The following is a 6,000-nucleotide window of genomic DNA, read 5'->3' on the forward strand; positions in this document are numbered from 1 at the left end:
AATCAATTCGTTTTTCACATTTTGTTGGTCATTCGACACATTCGTTTTTTAAATTTTTTATTTGGTGGTTCATCATCGAACAACAAAGTGCTGTGTGTTCTGGAAAGTGTAAACTTGTGAAAGCAAACACATCCCGCAGTCATTTGAGCAGAGGCCTTGTGACTAGATTAGGAAGAACATTGCACTACTACACCATAATAGAAACACTGTCCTGTTGTTTGTTTCAGTCCCGTTTAGATATCATCACTGCTGCTGAAGAGAAGCTTAGCACAGCATGGCAACTTTTATCTTTGACCTGTCCCCAAGATTGAGGAGACTGAACTTAAAGACTTCAGTTTTATGAGTGTATTCACTTGAAATGAGTCTTTGTGAAGTTGTGTGTGCTGACTAATGCTGTACTGTAGAAATGGCAGTGGCATAAGGTCTTCCAGCTTTGCAGCCGATGATCAAACCAAAGTCCAAACAACCCCAGACATGAAGCCACAGCGGGTATCCCAGACAGCCCAATTAGTAAGACCCTCTCCTGGTCATCTGAAGACTGAGGTGCACCTCTCTACAGGGGTGGACTGCCACAATGAGCTCACATTTAGATATTTCCCTCCTGGCAACGGAGGCAGCCTTAATTTCTCCCACCCCCTGGTCGGTGATAGTTCAGGGGTCAATTGGCGCGGTGGATCAGCAGGGTTCACTGGTGATTTCAGCTCTCACCAGGAGTCCATCTCTCAGTGTGTGGTCCGGACCAGACGTCAGCTATCACTCGCTCGTCTTCACTGCCACAGGAGGTTTCATTGTAGGAAGGGCATGGGAACAGAGTTCAGGGCCAGGTGGGGTAAAGTCTATCTGAAGGACCACACCTCTGTTCAAATCAAATCAAATTTTATTTGTCACATACACATGGTTAGCAGATGTTAATGCGAGTGTAGGGCCATGCTTGTGCTTCTAGTTCCGACAATGCAGTGATAACCAACAAGTAATCTAACTAACAATTCCAAAACTACTGTCTTATACACAGTGTAAGGGGATAAGGAATATGTACATAAGGATAAATGGGAACGCGAAGCGAGGCGGCCATCTCAGTCGGCGCCGGACGTCGTTGAAGTTGGGAGTCAACTTTTAAACTGTAGGTAGGAATGCCACGTTCCACAGGTCACGAAGTAAATGGTGCCATGCAGAACTTGTAAAAAAAAAAGCAAAGCGCTTTCCCACAGATTCAGGCGGTTTCCAGTAGCTGGTTCCTTAGTACCATCTCCCTAATGTGCGGCAAACGTGTAGAGTATTCACGTCACATAACGCCCCGCGGTGTTAGAGTGCCATGTCTGCACACAACAAAAACCTTTGTTAAGTCTCGTTAACGAGATGGAGAGTGCGGCGCATCCGACGGGACATGTATCTGGCAAAACAGCGTTCCCTGATTGATTCAATGAAACAATCAGCACTGTGTGGGGGTGGGTTAGCATGTCATAAGCACTTTTGACAGGCCTTGCCTTATCATCCCCTTACAGATAGTGACAATTCTACCATGCACCCATAAAGATGGCATCTGATTGTCAATTGCTATTACACGAGTGCAGAGGCGAGGATCAGGCTGGGTGGGGGGCAAATGTTCTCTATACACACTTTAGTACTCTCATTGATTCAGACTTCCATTGCTTGAAGGCAAGTTGGGAAAGACATTTTGCTCTAGTTTCCTCTCCTCTTTAAAGGTACAGAGAATCTTATGAGATTGTTGAGTGAGCAAGGGTTACATTCCAAGAGTGAATCGATTCAATTCGGTTGAACCAACGTGGAATAGATGTTGAATTGGTCTGTTGACGGTGTATTATCCATTTCTCCAGACAGCTTCTGTATTAGAAACATAGATTCTCAATGCAGCTTCTGTATTAGAAACATAGATTCTCAATGCAGCTTCTGTACTAGAAACAGATTCTCAATGCAGCTTCTGTATTAGAAACAAAGAGTCTTAATGCAGCTTCTGTATTAGAAACATAGATTCTCAATGCAGCTTCTGTATTAGAAACATAGAGTCTTAATGCAGCTTCTGTATTAGAAACATAGAGTCTTAATGCAGCTTCTGTATTAGAAACATAGAGTCTTAATGCAGCTTCTGTATTAGAAACAGATTCTCAATGCAGCTTCTGTATTAGAAACATAGAGTCTTAATGCAGCTTCTGTATTAGAAACATAGAGTCTTAATGCAGCTTCTGTATTAGAAACATAGAGTCTTAATGCAGCTTCTGTATTAGAAACATAGATTCTCAATGCAGCTTCTGTATTAGAAACATATTCTCAATGCAGCTTCTGTATTAGAAACAGATTCCCAATGCAGTTTCTGTATTAGAAACATAGATTCTCAATGCAGCTTCTGTATTAGAAACATAGATTCTCAATGCAGCTTCTGTACTAGAAACAGATTCTCAATGCAGCTTCTGTATTAGAAACAAAGAGTCTTAATGCAGCTTCTGTATTAGAAACATAGATTCTCAATGCAGCTTCTGTATTAGAAACATAGAGTCTTAATGCAGCTTCTGTATTAGAAACATAGAGTCTTAATGCAGCTTCTGTATTAGAAACATAGATTCTCAATGCAGCTTCTGTATTAGAAACAGATTCCCAATGCAGTTTCTGTATTAGAAACAGATTCTCAATGCAGCTTCTGTATTAGAAACAGATTCTCAATGCAGCTTCTGTATTAGAAACATAGATTCTCAATGCAGCTTCTGTATTAGAAACATAGATTCTCAATGCAGCTTCTGTATTAGAAACATAGAGTCTTAATGCAGCTTCTGTATTAGAAACATAGATTCTCAATGCAGCTTCTATACTAACAGTAAGCTTCAGGGAGGTGAACACTGAATGGGTGGGGGGGAGGAGTCTTGTTTGAAGTTTTTGTCCTTCGTTCTTCTCTCTGGGGTGCAGCCATGCCGCGGAGCACAGAATGAGCCCAGGTGTGTGGTGAGGAGTTTACGAGATGCACTCACTCACTTCATCAGTCAGAGAGGTGCGGCTGATTCGGCCTAGGTGCTAAAGTGCAAGTGTGTATCCCGGGGCAATGGGATCACACCTTAACTCAGCACGGATCACAGACAGCTCCAGAATTAGCCTTTGCTCGCCCTCTCTCTCCCAACCTGCCTCAGCTGCACACACACTTCCTGTCTGCCTCTCTCTGATGTTATGTGTGTGTGTGTGTGTGTGTGTGTGTGTGTGTGTGTGTGTGTGTGTGTGTGTGTGTGTGTGTGTGTGTGTGTGTGTGTGTGTGTGTGTGTGTGTGTGCGTATGTGCGTGTGTGTTCATTCAGGGCGTTATGGATTTGGCTTGGGGGCAAGGGGTGAGAGGGGCGTAGTGATGTTGGGGGATGGGAGGAGTACATACCCGTGCAAGACTCAAGGATTGCGATTCTCCCTGTCTGAATAAGTTCAACCTCTCAGTGTTCTTGTGTGGATTTGTCCTGCGCTTTGTTCTCAAGCTGCAAAAGGATTGGTATTTTTCTTTAAGACCCCTGCTGTTAGGAGTCAGTGAGGTACAGGTGCAATAACATACACATTATTGGGGACATATTTTAAATAGAACCAACACGGGACTGGTTCTCCATACACCCAGGAATGAACTCCTCCAGGACATGTCATATGCTACACCCTGGCCTTGGGGCATAGTCACTGGTTGACAGGTAGGCCGCTCGTTGTCCTCGTATTCTAATTCTGAAGAATGTGTTGCATATTAGGTCTGCATTTTGTCTCCTACTCCATGCACCCTTGCCTCTCTTCCCCACAGGTCTATGCCACTTAACTTTAGACTGCCTTGATGGTATCTGATAGGATGTCTTCAGGGGGGGACTCACTGCCCCCTTCGAGAAGTGATACCAAAAGTAATTGCATCTGAAGCCCCATGACAAAGGCTATACTTTTATAAAGGCACTGCTCAGGGTAGAGAGGGCAATAAGCTGAGAGAATGGGGATGCAAGAGGGATGGTTGTAAGTCTCCAGATGAAGAGAGAGAACGAGGAGGTCAGTGCCCTCAGCAATACCCTATAATGACCACCCTGGGAATAAAAACAACATCCTCATTAACATTTCTGCTCAACTCATCTGCATATCCGTCACCCGGCTCTGAATTTTACATTTTCCGCCTAATTACAATGCCCGTTTTAATTTGGGGTGACTGATTTATTTAAACCTGGAGTTAAATTATCCTCTTCTCCCAGCACTGTTTCCCTCCTCTTGTCACATTTCTTTAATGCAAAACACCCCCCTGGTACAGGAGAACAACACAAGGTTTGATATGATTAACTGTATGTGTTACAAAACAAACCTCTATTCTAAATACGTGTATGTATGAAAGAGGAGGTGAGTTTACAGTAATAGTATGTGTTTATCTTCCATTTTAAACCCAAGTTTGCATTTCCACTTTTTACCCAAAGCCACACAATGCAATGACAGTACTTTCGCATATTTGACCTCTGGACTGACTGTATCATTGAAGCCAAACCAATAGACAGTTCCCAGTGTCCACCTCACTGAGCATGGCAAAATGGCAGAGCCCGGGCACAAGGGGAGCCAGCCGGGGTGGCGTTAACGGATGAACCTTGACAGGTCATGATGATGAAGCAGAAGTGCACCTTTTACTCGTGCCTGGCTGTGCCAGTGTGTGTGCGTGTGTGTGTGTGTGTGTGTGTGTGTGTGTGTGTGTGTGTGTGTGTGTGTGTGTGTGTGTGTGTGTGTGTGTGTGTGTGTGTGTGTGTGTGTGTGTGTGTGTGTGTGTGTGTGTGTGTGTGTGTGTGTGTGTGTGTGTGTGTGGCTGTGGTGTGTGTGTGGCTGTGTGGCTGTGTGTGTGTGTGTGTGTGTGTGTGTGTGTGTGTGTGTGTGTGTGTGTGTGTGTGTGCGTGTGTGTGTGTGTGTATGAGTGTGTGTGCTTCACCGCTCACTGGCTAGATTCTGGACTGGGGGCATGAAGCTGCAATCTGGTACAGGGGACACCCACTCACTCACCCAACCGCACTGCTCCCCCCACGTCTCAGTCTTTCCCCTCAGTGAGCCTGCTCTGCTGAACATCAAACTCATGTCACGGGATGGCTCTTTGATTCTTGCAGTCTTAGTCTTAGCGATTCAAGTCACCGTTGTGAAGGGTTAGGCCCAATTTTTCCATTCCTCTCTTTAAAAAAAATGTGGCATTGTGATCTTTGGTGGATTTTTAGTTGGTCCCGTAGTTACCAGTATGCTTCAGGAGGTCCGTTAATGGTTCTAGTTAGTGTTAGGGGCTGTTGCATGCTTAGACCAGAAACAGGCTTAATCTGTGTCTGTAGGGCCGCCCCTCAGTGTATGAACTAGTCTCGAGTGCTTTGTGTCAAGCAGCCGTGGATGAAGGAAAGACAAATGATTGCAACTGCCAAATTACAGAGTGAGTGGGGCACATCTATTCAGAGAGCCTATGGTGCATTCCTTACTAAAGACGGTCTTGAAGTCCTAGGATCTAAGGATACTGTCCTTGAGCCTCGACTAGGGATTGGTTCACGTTGCCACCCCCGAAAACAACCCCAGGGGACATACAGGACGGGGGGGACACCAAGAGGTACGACGTCCTGAAGATGTGTCCCTCTTGGAAACATGACATGATGTAATACAGACATCCAGCATCCTGGCAATGAGCTACTGCTACGGATGTGTGTTTCTGGGGGGGAGGGTAGCTCCTCAGTCAATCACACAGCTGATCCCGGGCTCCTTTCAAAACATATATGGTAGAAGCCTGCGTGAAATCGACATTTGTGAGCGAGACAGGACAAAAGCGGGGGTCGAGGGGGCTCAACGAGGCCCCCTTCTTATCTCGTGTTTTCCCCACACGCTTTGAACTGGGCGCCATAAACCCAGAGGGCAGCGGCGGATTGGTAAGCTATCAAAGATGCTGTTGATGGGCTGGATGGATGATGGTTGCAGTTACACGGCCATGGAGATGATGGTATAAGAATAGGCCCAGTGTGCTCCTCTGGGACTCACTCTACCGCCGCCCACC

The sequence above is a fragment of the Oncorhynchus keta genome, chromosome 28, assembly GCF_023373465.1.
Source record: "Oncorhynchus keta strain PuntledgeMale-10-30-2019 chromosome 28, Oket_V2, whole genome shotgun sequence".
NCBI classification, from domain to species: Eukaryota; Metazoa; Chordata; class Actinopteri; order Salmoniformes; family Salmonidae; genus Oncorhynchus; species Oncorhynchus keta.